Genomic DNA, 18175 nt, shown 5'->3' with positions numbered 1-18175 from the left:
GAATACAGAAGTAATTGATGATGCCAGATTCTCATCTCTAACAGGCACAATAATCATCAATAATATATAAAACGTTTTGTTTTAGTGAAGGCTGAATTTAATGCATCATCATACGAATTGAAGAGCTATGTTGTTCTGTTTGCAATTTGTTAATTCAAACTTTGTACTTGTACTCATTTGAATACGTGATTTGATAGTTATTAAATAATGATAAATGCAGCATTTGTTGGCATTTTTGTTAATGTTTTATTCTGACGGTTTAATCTGTGATCTCATGTGATTTTATTTGCATTTCTAATAATATTGCTTCTAGAAAGATGCATTAAACTCAATTGTTAATTACATTCAATAGATTGATATTCATACGAAAATGTGCAAACCTTAGTTCATCTTAATTATGGGGCAAGCAGCTATAAATTTACATGAAAGCCACCTTTAGCATATTTCTAAAAAAATCTAACATCATTTCATATGTTCAGCTTAAGTGATGAGTTAATTGTTCAAAATTGTCTACTCCACATAACTGTATTTTGGAGTATGCAAACAGAAAGACTTAGCACTTGCTTACTTTATGCCTAATTAAGTACTTCTGAAATATGGTAATTATTGTAGGAAGCATGCAGCCAGTTGACAGACAGTAAGCTCCCACAACAACAGTGTATGTTTAAAATGCATTGTTAACAAAATATCTTAAGATGCTTCACGTAGGCATAGTAAAACAAAGCATGACTCTTACAATCCAGCACAAGGGCTGCCCTGGGAATCAAGTCCAGTACTCCATGAGCTGAACCAACATTGTAAGTATCTTACTCAGTCATCAAAAATAGCTGATCTGTTTCTCTTTAGTACTGTTAACTGCAACAAAACAGATGTTCACAAGGCATTTCAACAAACAAAGAAGCAACCCATCTTTTAAAAGCAAACTATTTCTTCAAAAAGATGACAAACTGGCTATCAACTAAGCCACAATGTGAATTGGACTATTTACCCCTTAATCCTAATCACACAGACATTCATTTGCAGAAAGGACAAAGACCAACATGAATTTGCAGGGCTATTGAAGGTCGGGAAAAATTAGGCAAAAAGGGGGGGGAAAAAACTCAAAACAAGGAGTGAGTTTGGACAGCAAAGATATGTTTATTTCTCCAGACTCCTTGACTTCCTGCCAATAAGCTTATAGTGATAGAATAATGGAAAATCTTTTAGATTTCGGACTCAGCCAAGTAGCAGAAGTCCTGATAATTGAAAATCTATGAGGATTTAACAAACTGCTTTTCTGAGAAAGATGTGGTTGGTGTTGTTTTCAGATACAAGGTCTGACTTACCAACTGACACAGGAAGTGTTGTTTGTTCTTGCAAACCCCTGCCCGAACCATCGACTCTCCTGCTCCTCTGATGCTGCTTGACCAACTGTGCTTTTTCCAGCTCCACATTTTATTGACTCAACATGTTTGTAGAAACTACTGTCAATTAATAGAAGCAAATCTTAGCAGTTTAGAAATCGTGATGGGCAGTTGCAAGTGCCCGTAGAAAAGATTGTTGAAATCATATCGCGAATGTGTCTGTGACATCTGTATCTTTTCACAATCACAGTGCTGACCAATAGCTTAAATCTTGGATCAAAAATTGAAATATGGGAACAATTTCCTATGTTTCAATCAATTACAAGGATCAATGATTCCAAAAAGCCCACTTTTTTTCATTCATGGGATGTGGGTGTCACAGGCCTGGCCAACATTCATCGCCCATCCCTTATTACCCAGACGGCAGTTAAGTGTCAACCTCAGTGTTGTCTGTCTGGAGTTACATTGATTTTTAAAACTGATAATCAATGATGGTTTCAGGGTCATCATTAGACTCCTAATTCCAGATACTTATTGAATTCAAAATCCACCATCTGCCATGGCAGGATTCAAACTCAGATCCCCAGGGGTCTCTGGATTAATAGTCGAATGAAAATACCACAAGGCCATCACCTCCCATTCAAGCTGCTCATTGTCCCAGGTAAAGTCTAAACCTACTAGAGCAGGCAATTCTCTGTGGCATTACTACCAAATAGCTGGAGTAGGAAGCAAACTGGTTTAAAATGAACACATTGAAAGGTAATGAGATATGCTCTTCCCTGGAGGGTTTATCCTAATTTGTGACTTCACAGTTATGATCATAAATGTATAGTGCCCTTAAGTAACATGCCATTGTTTTCTAGTTACAAGAGAGGTAAATTTTCAAATCATAGATGTAATATACAGTATCCAGGGATTAACATTGCTTTTTTTATGCTAATGTCATAAAATGCAAATATTAACTTCCAATGCATATAGATGGCAATTTGGCATTAACATTCCACTTTTATCTGACTTCTTAATAGCTTTGAAAGCAAATAAACTATAATCACAGACCCAGGATATAAAAAGGTAAGTGCAAACATCCTTTCATTTATAAATGTGAAATATAAAGAATGGTAATGCGAATGCCTCTGGATTCAAGCCCAAGTTGATTAGATCTAATGATGAGTATTACTCCTGTGGAATTATACTTGGTATCAGGGAAAATGTTGTTAGAGTTGTGAATTTAGTCATGAATTCAGTTTTGAAGTGCTCTGCGCTGTATCTGGGGAGATAGATGAACAGGCACTGCACAATGTACCTATATTGTTTTGTGCGGATTACAATGTCAGACGTGGACAAATGGGTGACCTGGACTCATATCAAATGACTACACATTGCTAAAATAACATCCATCATGTAATGTGCTGATGCCCTTTTCTTCCCTGCATGTTGCAGAATCAACACCCGTGACGGTAGACCACTTTATTTCTATTCAGGTCCCTGTGGAACCAAAAGAGGTGCTGGCTCCATTTGTTCTGGTTTTGATTTGGTTCAACTATAAACCATGGAACTCAACAACCTTTGACTTCCAAGGCATTACTTCTGTGTTTCAAACAGTCAAGGAAACTTCCTAGCAGTGGATGATTAAGGTACAAACAAAACACATCCCAACAAAAGTAAGGTGAGTGTGGAAAGAGTTGAGAGAAGAAATTTAATGATAAAAGTCAAACTTGGAAGTATGTATCAAAATGCAGAGCTGGTAATGAAAAAGAAACAGATGACTTTTAGAAAATATAAGGGGAAAGAGAAAAATGCCACCAGCAGCTAAAAATATTTGCAGTTATTGAGTTTCATTGACTTAAAGTAATGTCACATACACCAACAGGAGCATACACACTCAAAAATGAAGATTAAATCAATGCCACACATGCTAGGGAGGCAATGCAGAGACTGATTTGAGGCCTCTACTTTAAAAAAAAAGTTTTAAGAAGTGACCTTTGAGAGAAAATTAATTTTGAGAGTTGGAGAGGTTTTAGGAAGGGAATTTTAGCACTTGGAGTCCATGTGTATTGGATAAAATAAAGAGGAATCAAGAGTCAGAGAAATGGAAAACTTAGGAGGAGAGAAAGGATGGAATAGAAACAGATATAGAGAGAAGTGGTGAAGAATGTTAAACTAATGATAATTTTAAATTGGAAATATTGACAGCTATAGTGCCAAATTAATCAGCAAGTATGGAAATGATGTATAAATGGAATTTGATGTTGGACAGAATGTGAGTAAGAAATATTTGGATAAACAATGCAAAGGATAGGACCCCAGTCAGGAGATTGTTGGAATTGTTATATCTGGAAATGATAAGAGCACACAGGAAATTGAGTTAGAGAGGAAGCAGGATTCTCTGTGATGGAAAGAAGAGGGATGGAAGGCAAACTCAGGTTTATGGGCCAAAATTGTAAACAACCTGATTCAACCTGATACAGCGGCTAGGAAGAGGGAAGGGGTCAATGTCCAGGGTATGGAGCTTGTAGTCAAAGTTTAAAGGAGATGCTTCTGGTTATCTCAATATTACATTGAGGAAATTGCAGCTCATCCAACAATGAATGTCAGATTAACAATCAGGCAGCAAGTAGGCTGTAGGGTATTGAGGGAGACTGTAGAGAAGTATTATTAGGATCCATTGGCATAAATTGGGCAGCTTGCCTCATGCGAATTACACAGCCAAGGGGAAAAGCAGTTAAAAGGCTGTGTAATCTGCATGAGGCCAGTTGCTCAATGTATGCCAATGGTTCTCAACAACACTTCTTCTCTACAGTCTCCCTCAGTACCCTACAGCCTACTAAATGAAGGTGAGAAAGGGATTTTTAAAAATAAATTCTTTTACTAGGATTTGAACAAAAGAAGTTAAGCCAATATTTGTTGGCTGTCCCTTACCACTTTTGAAAAGGTAGTAGTGTGCTGTTTTCTTCAACTGCTGCAATGCATCTTGTGCCTGTGCTGCTGGGAACGTAGTTCCAGGGTCTTGACCCAGTGACAGTGACAGTGATAGAATAGTGATATAGCTCCAATTCAGGATGGTGTATACCTTAGAGGAGAACATGCTTGGAGGTGGTGCATCTTTTGCTTTCTGAATTTTCTCAATAGAGAGGACATGAATTTAGTTTTCAGACAATGTGATGTTGGGAATGATAAGACACAAGAGGAGCTCGGTATTAAGATCATGTAGGGTATGTAACAGATGATCAATCTTTTGCCAGTTTTCAGCCAGTGAAAGAAAATCTGTCCAAGAAATGCTATGCCATCTGAATGACTGAATACCACCTAATGAAAATAACAGAAAAATAACAAAAAGAAAAACTCCAATTTTCAACATATGTGCTGGTAGTATAGATGCTGGATACAAAAATAAATATGCTATTTTTCTTCAACAGAACCTTAGTTTTCATCTAGTGTCAATTAAGACTGGCACATCAGAACTTGCTAAGTAATTTATCGCAGCTGAAATTTTATTATTTTTGCCTCAACAAATTTCAGTAAAAGGCATGAATTTTAAAAAATAACTTTTTGACTTAAGGGAAGCCTATTACTTATTAGTATTGCAATAAGTATATAAATGGATTCTTCCACTGATTCAATGCGGAGAATGTTGATACATCAGGATTATGCATTCAAACATTCAAGGAAACAATGAATTGAAGCACATTACTCAAAACTGTTCATTATCACTCAAATTCCAGTAATTTTAATTTCAGTGTAAGATCAGAGCATTATGTACAAATCTAAAAGTTATTAAAATCACATTCTGATTGGCCTCTATTGTATGAATTAACAAGACTAATGTCTTTTCTATCTATTACAAATACTTCTCGAGTTGTCCCCATTACACAATAAGAATATTTTGAATGAAGACACACAAGAATTGCAACGTAATGTTTTAGCTGCTGGACCATGCAGATAACAATATCTCAGAAGGTGCAAATATAGCTTAGAAACATAGAAAAACCCAAAATTGAATACAATACACTAAATGTGGCCCCACCAAAGCCTTGTACAGCTGTAATAAGGTTACCTTGTTCCTATATTCATTTTCTCTTGCATGAAGACCAGTGTGCCATTTGCCTGTTGCTACATCTGCATGCTTGCTTTCAGTGACCAGTATGCAAGAACACCCAGGTCCCTTCATACATTAACATTTCCCAATGCAACACAATTTAAGTAATATTCTATTATTCTTTTTTGCCAACTGAATTGGGCAACTTCATATTTATTCACGTTGTACAGCACCTGTCATGGATTTTCATGCTCACTCAACTCATCCACATTTCCTTGAAGGCTCCTTACCTTAACCTCTCTACTTTCAATCCCACCTACTTTTGTGTAATAAGGAAACACGGAAATATTACATTTACTTCCATCATCCAAGTTGTTGATACATTCTGTGAAAGCTGGAGTACCAAGTACTGATCCTGACAGTACCTTACATTCATTGTCCTCCACGCTAGAATAGACCCATTTATTCTTTTGTAGTACTCTGTGAGAGGCCTCAGCCATTGAATATATCATAATTAATCTTCAACCTCCATGCCATTTTACCATCTACTCTCCATTCGTTCTGTTTCTTTTCTTTTAGCCAATTCTCAATGTTACCACCAATCCCATGTGCTTCAGTATTAAACAATAACCTCTTATGTGGTACTAATCAACAGTTTTGTGAAAGTCCAGATATACTACAATGACTGGCTCCCCTCATCTATTCCTGTTGAAAAATTTTAGTAGATTTGTCAAACACAATTTCCCCTTCACAATTCCATGTTGACTTCTTTAAATTCCATTATTATTCGAAAAGTGCCTTGTAACCACATCCTTTATTATAGACTCCAGCATGTTCCTTACTGCTTATGTTGGGGCTAACCAGTTTGTAATTCCCTGTTTTCTCCCTCTCTGTGTTTTTAAAATAGTGGGGTTACATTCATCACCTTCAATCCACAGTTCTAAACTGTTCCCTCATTCTCAAAAGATTATTATTATATGTTTCAAGCAAAAACCTAACAGTCGTTCATGAGGAGGTTTATGCCAATTAGGGTTGATACTTGAACAAATATATTTCTTACACACATAAGGCACAGCATCATTTTGATTTGGTTTATTCTGCCTTCCTGCAAATTGTTCGGCTTTCTGTGATCAGTATGCATTTTTTGATAGGCAAATAGAATACATAAAATAAGCAGATTATCAATATTTTTGTCAAACCTACTGCCTCCTTGAAACATGCAATTTACCCAGAGCTATGACAGAAATGCCACTTGCATTTGTGAGGTGGAGGTTCTGGCATTGGACTAGGGTGGATAAAGTCAGAAGTCACATGACACCAGTCATAGTCCAACAGGTTTATTTGAAATTACAAGCTTTAGGAGCATTGCTCCTTCATTCAGGTGAAGTGGAGGGAAGCGCTCTAACTTTAATGCCATCTACACCAATGTGGTAATGAAATATTAAACATAGCTATGGTTTAATGACATTATAGCTGGACTCTAGTCCAGAGTCCCAGTATTGCTCTGGTTACTGGTGTTCAATTCCTGCCAACAGCAGGTAGTGGAATTTGAATTTTAAAAATGGAATTAAGAGCCTAACGATGACCATGAAACCATTGCCGATTGTTGGAAAAACCCATCTGGTTTACTAGTGTCTTTTAGGGAAGGAATCTGGCATCCTTACATGATGTAGATTATGTGTGACTCCAAACCCACAGAAATGAGGTTGACTCTTAACTGTCCTTTGGGATGGGCAATAAATGCTGGCATAGCCAGTAATGCCTTCATCTTGTGAATGAATAAAAAAAATCACTAGTTTTTGAGCAATGAGATCTTCAATTCTTCTCAGGGTCATTAAACAGTTACAGAAAGGTAATAGTACAGGGGAGAATTTATTGGTAGTATAGATATTGATGACTTTTGATTGAGGTCAGTCTACATCATCTGCTTGTTAGCCTTAACCATTTCTAAACTACAGTCTCAATCAAAATTGACATCATGGGCACAAGTGATCTTCCCTTTATATAGTGTTTAAAAATTCATTCATGGGATACAAGCTTCACTGGTTGAGCCAGTATTAACAGTCCATCCCTAGTAGCCCTTGAGAAGAGTGGGGTGAGCTGCCTTTTTGAATCACTGCTGTTTGTTTGATGTAGGTAGATTCACATTGTTGATAGGGAAGAATTTCCAGAAATTTGACGCAGCAACATTGAAGGAACAATGATGCATTTCTAAGTCAAGATGGTGCGTTGTTTGGAAGAGAACTTGCAAATACTGTTCCAATAAAACACATTAAAATTACATCAACTTATTTAAAAACCATACAGTGGCTTTGGTGTCTTTCTTTCTTTGGCTGAAGATCTCCCTGGGTCATCTTCTTTCTTTAACTATGAATATGTTTCATATGAAAAGGTATCTTTGATAGAGAGTGTTTCAAATAGCAATTGTTCTCTCAATGGCAGTTACTCGGTATGACTTTCAAACTGCCTGTGTTTTTAATACTCCCAACATCGGATTGTCTCATTGGTTCGACACTGGCAAAAAAAATTCAAATGGGATTGGATTTTAGTATCCTGGGGCATAACTTAAACTGATTGGTTAAATTCAAATTGTTGTCCAAGCAGCAACCAACTCAGGTATCTATTTCACAGCCAAATACTACATATTTTCAATTTTCCAGTACACTCTGAGACAGCTAGCTAGTCATCACAGGTGTTTGTCAGCTTTCAGTTCAGAACAGCATTTACTCTTTCTTAAAGTACAGTACATGCCTTCAACTTCTCAATAGTACCTAGTTACAAAATCTTTGATATAAGTAGAAAAGTAAAGAAAAATGTTAAAAGTTCAACTGAGTCCTTCTCAGTGTAAAGTAGTAAATAAAAAATTAAGTTCAAAATTACAGTCTTTCCTTAGTCGTGGGCCTGCAGTCACTCCACGCTGTGCTTTCCGCAAGAAAATGATGGAGATTGGGGGCAGCATGCTGAAATGCAGAGGGGTTTTCTGAAGGTGGACAACTCTATAATTTGGAATGCGGGGTGGGGGGAACAATAGCACATTGAAAGCAAAAGGGTAACCCAGGAGAGGTGTCATCACTGGTCAGCAGGACAACTGGACCAAATGTTGAGCACTCCACTACCCATTGGGGCTCTTTTGGTGTTGTTTTGGGTTGTTTTCTCCTGGAAAGAGGGTAAGGGTGATTGAGTAAGATGAAGGTGGGTGGCACATCTATTAGTGCTGGTAGTGGGTGAGTGAGAAAGGAGTGTAGAGTCCATGCAGGGATTACAGGGTAGGGAGATGGAGTGGGTGAGAGTGAAGATGCAGCATGCAACAGTGAGAACAGTAGAGCATGAACCTGAGAGGAATGTTTGTGCAATAGCAGAGATAGAGTCAGTGTGAAATAGCAGAGAGAAGATGATGACATTTACTCTAGAAGTGCAGAGAAGGTCATTGACCTTCTTCCTAAACCTCTGTTCATTCATCTGAACTGTTGACACTGCAATGACTTGGATGGCAACTTCAAACAAGACTGTCAGTGCCCTTTGTCATAGCTTCTTTTGCCAATCCCTAGATAAGAGGATAACCTTCCTCTGCTTTCCAATATCTACCAAGACCTTCATCCACAAAGCAGGGTGTAAATTTGGAAAGTGAAAGATGGGTAAATGTACTCTGAATAACTTTGAACAGTTTGCAGTATGTTGTGAAACTTGAAAGGTTCAGAAAAGATTTACAAGGATTTGCCAGGGTTGGAGGATCTGAGCTACAAGGAGAGGCTGAACAGGCTAGGGCTGTTTTTCCTGGAGCGTTGGAGGCTGAGGGGTGACCTTATAGAGGTTTACAAAATTAGGGGCATGGATAGGACAAATAGGCAAAGTCTTTTCCCTGGGGTCGGGAAGTCCAGAACTAGAGGGCATAGGTTTAGGGTGAGAGGGGAAAGATATAAAAGAGACCTATGGGGCAACTTTTTCACGCAGAGGGTGTTACGTGTATGGAATGAACTGCCAGAGGATGTGGTGGAGGCTGGTACAATTGCAATATTTAAGAGGCATCTGGATGGGTATATGAATAGGAAGGGTTTGGAGGGTTATGGGCCGGGTGCTGGCAGATGGGATTAGATTGGGTTGGGATATCTGGTCGGCATGGACAGGTTGGACCGAAGGGTCTGTTACCATGCTGTACATCTCTATGACTCTATGACTCTAATATGGCTGTCAGCACTTGGCCAACTCCAGGCCTGTCTGGGTTTGATAGGAAGTTGATTGTCCAAAGCCTGTCTGCATGAATACAGTCTGTTCCAATTCCCCAGTTTGCAAAGTGCAGAGTCTGGCTCTGTTTAAACTCGGCTTCTATATTTGTTTTTTTATTCATCCATGCTCATTTTCTTAGATTTAAATTTTATTAAGTTTAGAGTTTATTGTCACATATAGTCAGGTACAGTAGTACAGTACCACAGTGAAAAGTGTATAATGTCACACATGGCGCCATCTGAGTTACCAAGGTAGCTAAGTACAAAAAATGTAGGTACAAAGTAGAAAGAGAAAGAGGAGTTAAAAAGTTAAGCATCACTTCATAGAATAGAAAAATAAAGACATAAGGTGGTAGTTAATTTTAAAGGCTTTTGTATTTTAAACTAGGAGAACAAAGGAATAAGTTAAAAGTTCAATATTCTTTGATGAGTCCTCTGCTTACCTCACTCTCCAGGAGACCTCAGCTGTCTGTTCTTGATGCCACTGCCATAGACATTGTTGCTACTGCTGAAACTGCTTCCTTTCAGATCTACCTGGGTGCCTCAGAACATGCCTGGCAGGATCCACTTGCACACCAAGCTGAGACATACTGCCGAGAGATCAGGCTGAGAGCCACCGAGACACCAGGCAGGACTGACCACCAGATGTCAATATTTCTATAACAAACCTGGAAGAGATGAGTCACTTGACCCCACACACCTCTGAAGTTAGTTGATTCAGTGTAGATTTAACACCTTCCTGATTTATGTGACTCAGGTGACTCACTGTTCAAATCAGGCGAAAGTGAGGACTGCAGATATTGGAGATCAGAGTCGCGAGTGTGGTGCTGGAAAAGCACAGCTGGTCAGGCAGCATCCGAGGAGCAGGAGAATCGATGTTTTGGGCAAAAGCCATTCAGGAATGAGGCTATGAGCCAAGGAGATGGCGAGATAAATGGGAGGGAGTTGGGGTTGGGGGAAGGTAGCTGAGAGTGCAATATGCAGATGGAGGTGGGAGTAATGGTGATCGGTCAAGAGGAAGGTGGGACAGGTCATGAGGACAAGGTGAGTTGGAAGGATGGAACTGGGATAAGATGAGAGGAGGGGAAATAAGGAAACTAGTGAAATCCCCATGAATACTGTGTGGTTGGAGGGTCCCAAGAAGAAAGATGAGGTATTCTTCCTCCACCTGTTGGGTGGTTAGGGAGTGGCGATTGAGGAGGCCCAGGACCTGAGTGTCCTTGGCTGTGTGGGAGGGGGTGTTGAAGTGTTCAGCCATGACATTTCAACTCCTGCTCCCACTCCGCCAAGAACATACAGGTCCTGGGCCTCCTCCATCACCATTCCTTAACCACCCAATGCCGAGAGGAAGAACGCCTCATCTTCTACCTCGAGACCCTCCAATCACATGGGATCAATGTGAATTTCACCAGTTTCCTCATGTCCCCTCCCCTCACCTTATCCCAGTTCTGAACTTCCAACTCGGTACCGCCCTCATGACCTGTCCTACCTGTCCATCTTCTCTCCCACCTATCCGCTCCACCTTCCCCTCTGACCTATCACCATTACCCCCACCTCCATCTGCCTATTGCACTCTCAGCTACCTTCCTCCAGCCCCATCCCCCTCCCATTTATCTCTTCACCCCCTCGGCTGATAACCTCATTCCTGATGAAGGGCTTTTGCCAGAAACTTTGATTTTCCTGCTGCTCAGATGCTGCCTGACTCACTGTCCGAATCAGTTGAGAGTCAATGTTAACCAATCTTGTACTGTCCCAACCACAGTCAAACAAGTACACACAATTTCAAGACTTCTGGATTTTATTTTCAAAAACAGGCACTGGGCAATGAGCAAGAACGTGAAAGTGATATACCCTCCAGTTTAGATTACCATAACTCCAAATGGCATCTCCCAGTATGAACTGAATACAATTAAAAACTTTACATGTTTGCATGATACACAGCATTCATGAGTTTCTGGTTCACTCTGATGCCAAACTGCGGTACACAGTTTCTCCATTCTTGCAATAACTGAAAGACTACACTGTCAAAATTATTGTGGCATTGGAAATCAGAAGACTGGGTTATGACAATTGCGCTGGTCATTCCGTACAGTAAATATCACAGAATGTTGTCTCTGATGGTAGTTTCAGTGTCACCGTACATGCTTTCAAAACTATAGACCAAGTGCTGGAAAATGGGATTTGAAGGATTAGGTAGTTAGTTTTGACTGGCACAGAGTTGATCGACCAAAAGGCTTTTTTTTTCTGAGCAGACTCTTCGTGTCTTTCATGTGCCAACCAGAGTATTTCTGATTTAAGATGTGGAGGTGCCAGTGTCGGTGTGGGGTGTACAAAGTTAAAGATCACACAACACCAGGTTATAGTCCAACAGGTTTATTTGGAAGCACAAGCTTCCGGAGCGCTGCTCCTTCATCAGGTGGCTGTGGAGTATAAGATCGTAGGACACAGAATTTATAGCAAAAGTTTACAGTGTGATGTAACTGAAATTATGCATTGAAAAAGACCTGGATTGCTTGTTAAGGCTCTCATCTTTTAGAATGGGCAGATTGGTTTCAGTTCTTTCATATGTAAATCCCAGAACTTAAAGTTACATTCTCAAGTGAACTTTAACAATAGGTGCCATGTTGGCCCAGGTAATGTATTGAAGGTGTGAGATGCCCTGTGTGAGGCTATCTGTGCCCCAATGTTCAGACTGATTCTAATCTAAAAAAAGATTTACAGATTCTTAATGGATTCAAGAAGTTTTTGAGCAATATAAAATGTAATTCTGCAAGTTCAAATTCACCCCACAAACTTATGTGTGTTGTGTGTTGTGTGTGTGCATGTGAGAGGTATGATTGTTTATGACACAGTGTGTGTATGTGTGTAAAGGGATATAAGTCTGTGAGAGGGTGCTTGTGTGCATGTGTGTGGGAATGAATGTGTGAACGTATGAGAGAGAGAGAGAGAGAGAGAGAGAGAGAGAGAGAGAGAGAGAGAGAGAGAAGTCCACTGGGGTCACCTGTAATGTGACATGAACCCAAGGTCCTGGTTGAGGCCATCCCCTCACACAGGGCATCTCACACCTTCAATGCATTATCTGGGCCAACATGGCACGTCTTGTTAAAGTTCAATTGAGAATGTAACTTTAAGGAAGTTGTGGGATTTATATATCAAAAAATCATTCTAAAAGATGAGAGACTTAACAAACAATCCAGATCTTTCTCAATACATAATTTCAGTTACATCACACTGTAAACTTTTGCTGTAAATTCTGTGTCCTACGATCTTATACTCCACAACCACCTGATAAAGGAGCAGTGCTCCAAAATCAAAGGCCTCCAAATAAACCTGTTGGACTATAATCTGGTGTTATGTGACCTTTAACATTTTTCCACATTTCTTTATTTAAGTATGAAAGGTGTGTTTTTCTGATCCTTATTTTAACGCTACTTAAGAATTTTTTTTATTGTTCGTTCTTGCTGTTAAGTTTGGCATTTATTGCAATCTACTTTCTCTGAGGAGATAGTGATGGATCTTCTACTGGATCTCTCCAGTTCACCTCATGATTCTTTTTTCAAAAAGCTAGATCTCCATTCTTTTCTTTAAATTTATTTATTTTGTTTTGAAGTCTTCCTAACTTCAAATGGGAGCAAAAGGTCATAAGTATTTTCTTATAAGTGAACAACTCACAAAACAAAACAAGACATGTAAAGAACTGTCTGTATTTTGAAATCAATGTTTTGCACCTTATTTACACTTCAATAAGAGCATAGATTTTCTCTCCAACCAGTTCAGGTAAAATCATTTCTTTACCCTGTACTTTAACAGCTCGACTGTAACAAAGTCAGTCAGGTGCACTGAGTGTGCATGTGCCTGGGATATGAATCCTTTTTAAAAGAAACATCTTATAAAATAGGTTTACTGACATCAAGAAACATCTTACTGTACAGAAATTAATTTGACTGCATATTTTTAGCAGGCAAAGTACTTAGGAAGTTTCATGTATTGAAGACTTGACTTTTAGAATTCTTTTCATTTTTATGATGATCGTTTCAGAAGTTTATTTCAATGCCATTGTAGGATTAAGGTGTTCTTTCGATATTTATCTTCCATTGAAGAACTATGAAATGATTTATGATGATCTGCCAGGTTTTTCGCTCTGCGTGGGAACACGCTCACATTCTCATGGCTGGCAAAACTACAATGCTGATCAAGAAATTCCATTTCTTAAAATTATTTAGTTTGAAATTGTTTCAAGCTGAGATGCTACTTTTTAAATTTTCATTCCTCATTCAATAGAAATGGCTATCAGTTACCAACATAACGAGGCATTATTGTACAATTGCAAGGTGATTTGAAACGCCTTCTGTAAAAATTTATCCATCGAGCATAATCTTCCTCCCCATTTCTCGATATCAATTCCCCCGATCTATAGTTTTGCCTTTCCCTCTCATCCTAATTTATGATTCTAAAAATCTATGAGTATAAATTGGGTTTTGACTTATTAAATACTGTAAGTAATCTAATTTAAAAATCTAAAAAAAATTCCAACAATAGGTGACTTACTAGTAACTTAAATAGCACAGGAATCCTTCTAACTAGGGTTCCATGCCAGTGATATTGGACAAGGAACAAACAAAAGGCTCTCTTTTTATCCACAGAGTAGCAGACATTAGGAGTTTTTTTTCAACTTTGTAAGCAAGCTGCATAACATTTAACTGTCAGTCCCCAACTTTGCCCTGTTTGATCTGTTGGGTAATGTCGCATGATTGGTATATCTGCATGCCTTTAAGAGACATAGCATGTGACCTGAAGGTGTAAAGGTCTCAAACTCTATTTTACCTTGAAGCATGACATTTTACTGAAAGCATGTTCTTCTGTTGTAAGATAATAGCTTAATGCTACCCATAACACTTACCAAACTGAGGAATGCCATGTTTCTGCATTTAGTTCACTATAGCATAGATAAAACCAAAATGCTGCAGATGAAACAAACATGGAAGTAGCTGGAGAAACGCAGCAGCTGTTATGCACCAGGTCAGACCCCTTCAAAAAAATATTTTGAGAAGTTAAACTGGACCCTAGGATTTTCTTATTTTACAGGTAGATGTGAAGTGCTGTGTTCCAGTTGAAATGCGACTAGTCAAACAACTTAACTTTAAGCAAATCGTAATTTATTTAAACACTATAGTTAAAATACAAACAAAAGAAAGAGGTGTTTAGAATAGCTTAACTATTGGAAAACTTAAACTAAATATGGATACAATAACTATTTCTAATGAATTGTTCCAGTACAGTAACATAGCACAAACACACCCCTTGGCAAAAAGCCAAATTCAGACAGATTCACATGCAGCTCTCCAATCCAGGAGGAAAAAGCATCAAGAGAAAATTGAAAGAAAGTAGCAGCTAGCTGACATTCACTGAAGCTCCTAATTCTTTTGAAATCCCCAAAGGCTTCTGATTAAAACTAAACCTAAAAACTAAAACAAAACTAAAATGCCAGGTCTGTGAGAGCTGGTCACACCCAGGCCGCTTCCATTGTTCCAACATTTAAAACATTCCCAAGGCCCCACAAATTGTTTACGTTCTTCAAGACAGCTCTTCACCTCTGCCTTACAACTCTCTTCAAAAGATGACCAGGAGAGAATAAACTCTTAAAGTGACAGCATTGTCACCTCTGGCAGCATTTACAGAAAGAGAGAAAAAAAACAGCATTATTGTTTCATCAAGTATGTCTCTTCTTCAAAGACTATAATGCAGATATGTTGTTCTTTTCACTATTATGATAGATAGGTCCGTTTTCTCAAGTTGCAGTAAATAATATAAGCGTTCCATCATGTAAAATACTCTGTTAGAAGCAAACAGGGTGCCACCAATTACCATCACTGTTTGCATTCAACAAAATTAGACTTCATGGTGTAAGTACAAGAGTTGAATCCCAATCCAACACATAGTCCCACTTCTAATCTACAGTTTCTTTTTTATCCATGATTGGACCAATCAGCCTCGCCTGTTGAATTACAATTCAACATCTTACAGTTGGCCCTGAAAACAATGTTGTCCAACATACTCAAAGAGGCGTGACTGAGCAGCCTATTCTGACTAATCCTCAACTATTCCTTGTAACAGAGGTGGGACTGCTTTTTTCCTCCAGATATGCTACTATCAACTTGGGGGCAACTGTAGGGTAATTTCCATTCTGTTCCTCTGGTACCCTCACACACGTTGCTCAACAACTTCATGATGGTGAGCTTGGTAGAGTGAGAATTGGTGAGATCTCTCTCTGAGTTCCAGATTAAAAACAGAATAATTTTGAATCATTTTAACTCTGGTATCATTAACTTACAATTCACTCCAGTCTTTTTTATATTCATTGACAATAAAGTTTGTATTTGAGAGGTATTTTCTGTGAAAGATGTTACAGACACAGATTTTAAAAGCATATCTTACAATATCAAAACAAGCAGATCTATCAAACCCTGTAAATTATAGCCAATTCAGAAATAATTTTTGTGAATCTCAAAAATTATTTTAAAAGGAGAAATTTTCTCACACACTTGTCTTTCCTTCGTCAAAATAAATTGTGACTGCACCAGAGTTCAAAGGGCAATAATGATTGTTTCCTTGGTATGGGGTTTCTTTGTTCAGATATGCTCAGGTCAGAATTAAAGATCTTCAACAAAGTCCTTTCCAATAAAATATTGAGAAAGTTACCATAGTCCCAAAGAACTGCTTTCTCATTAAAGGGAGATAACTAGTGGTAGTTTAACCTCACAGTCACCAAGCCTCAGTTGAGAGGAAAGGTGAAGAAGGAGAGTCCTTCATGGTAACCTCTCAGATGGTGTGGGAATTGAATCTATGTTGTTGGCATCACTCAACATTGCAAACTAGCCATCCAGCCAACTGAGCTAATCAACCTCCATGATAACAGCGTTTACGTGATGGTCAAAAAGCAAGAATTCTCATCCTCAGCTGCTCTAGTTCCAACTGGAGTATCTGTTATAGTTTCATAGAATACCTACGGTGCAGAAAGAGGTCACTTGGTTCATTGGGTCTGCATCAACCCTCTGACCAACATCCCACCCAGACCCCCACCCTATCCTCATAACCCCATATGTCCTATGGTGAATCCACCTTGCTTGCACATCCTTGAACACTACAGAGTAATTTAGCATGTACCTGACTGAGTTCAGAGTCACGTCATAGCACCTCTCATATACTTACCTGTACATTCATTAAATCAATGGTGGCATCTCCCCAGCTCCTGAACAACATGGTCATTGGTGAATCAGTTGGGAAAATAGGGTGAGGTTCACAGAAATTAGTTTATCAACAATGTAAAACAAAATGTTTCTCCAAAAGAGTTTTGCCAGCAAAACAAGAATCTCACTGTTGCATTAAGAGGTCTGTTTGTAGCTATTTATACTCATTAGCATGCCATTATTATTTACCCTCATTATATTAATATGCAGGTGCCCATTCTCCCACCTGCTAGATAGAAACGAGATGGCAGCAATTCCTGAAGTGAGAGAATGGGTACCTGGCAGGTCCATCTGGCTGCTTGTTCTGGGACTCCAGCTTGGATAGATGTCGTCAACATCTTGGGGCACGCTCCCAACTCCTGCTGTCCATGGATGTTGGCATCAGACCAGCCTCACCACATCCTCATGGCTCATTTCTTACCCATTTACAGTATGGTGCTGCACGTCAATGCTGTACTTTGGAGTGCCCCACACCTTTCATTGTAATGCTGCTGCCAGGATAATTTATGTGAGGAACAAGCATCTTCCTCATGACTTGGACCAGGGAGTATCTCATGGGTTTTCATTTGCTCTCTTCATGTTCATTCACTCTGCACCTAATTGGTGACATACACCATCCTTCCCTTGCCTCGTTGAGCCATTGTGTGCTTTGCCCCCTCCATCAGTGCTTAAGGACTCACAGCAGTGCTGTTTTACTTTGGCCTTTAGAACAGAAATAAAATGTCAGCAGCAATTTGGTAAAGTGGAGGATATTCAGCAGTATGGCACGATGCTACGTAAATCTCATACCTATAGCATCATATACGGCAAACACACTGCATGTGCTTCAACCAAATTGTCATGTCTCAAAGTCTAAGGGGAGACAGTCAGGTCAAGGAAGGCAGCCTTCAGTCAAGTGGTCCAGGCACTGTATGTCAAGGGAATCTTCCAATAATATTTCAGAGCTTAGATTAGATTAGATTAGATCCCCTACAATGTGAAAACAGGCCCTTCAGCCCAACCAGTTCACACGGACCCTCTGAGAATAACCCACCCAGACCCATTTCCCTCTGACTCATGCACCTAACACTATGGATAATTTAACATGGCCAATTCACCTGACCTGCACGTCTTTGTGACTGAGGGAGGAAACCAGAGCACCTGAGGAAACCCACGCAGACAGTCACCCGAGGCTGGAATCGAAACTGGGACCATGGTGCTGTGAGGCAGCAGTGCTAACCACTGAGCCACCGTGCCACTTGGCATGATCAGTTGGCTGCCTAAAGCGGTTAAGATCAGGGGTTCTACATCACCTCTGTTTAAGGAGCAAGTTGCATTCAGTCATAG

Source organism: Hemiscyllium ocellatum, chromosome 29, assembly GCF_020745735.1.
Source record: "Hemiscyllium ocellatum isolate sHemOce1 chromosome 29, sHemOce1.pat.X.cur, whole genome shotgun sequence".
NCBI lineage: Eukaryota > Metazoa > Chordata > Chondrichthyes > Orectolobiformes > Hemiscylliidae > Hemiscyllium > Hemiscyllium ocellatum.
This window is presented reverse-complemented; position numbering follows the sequence as displayed.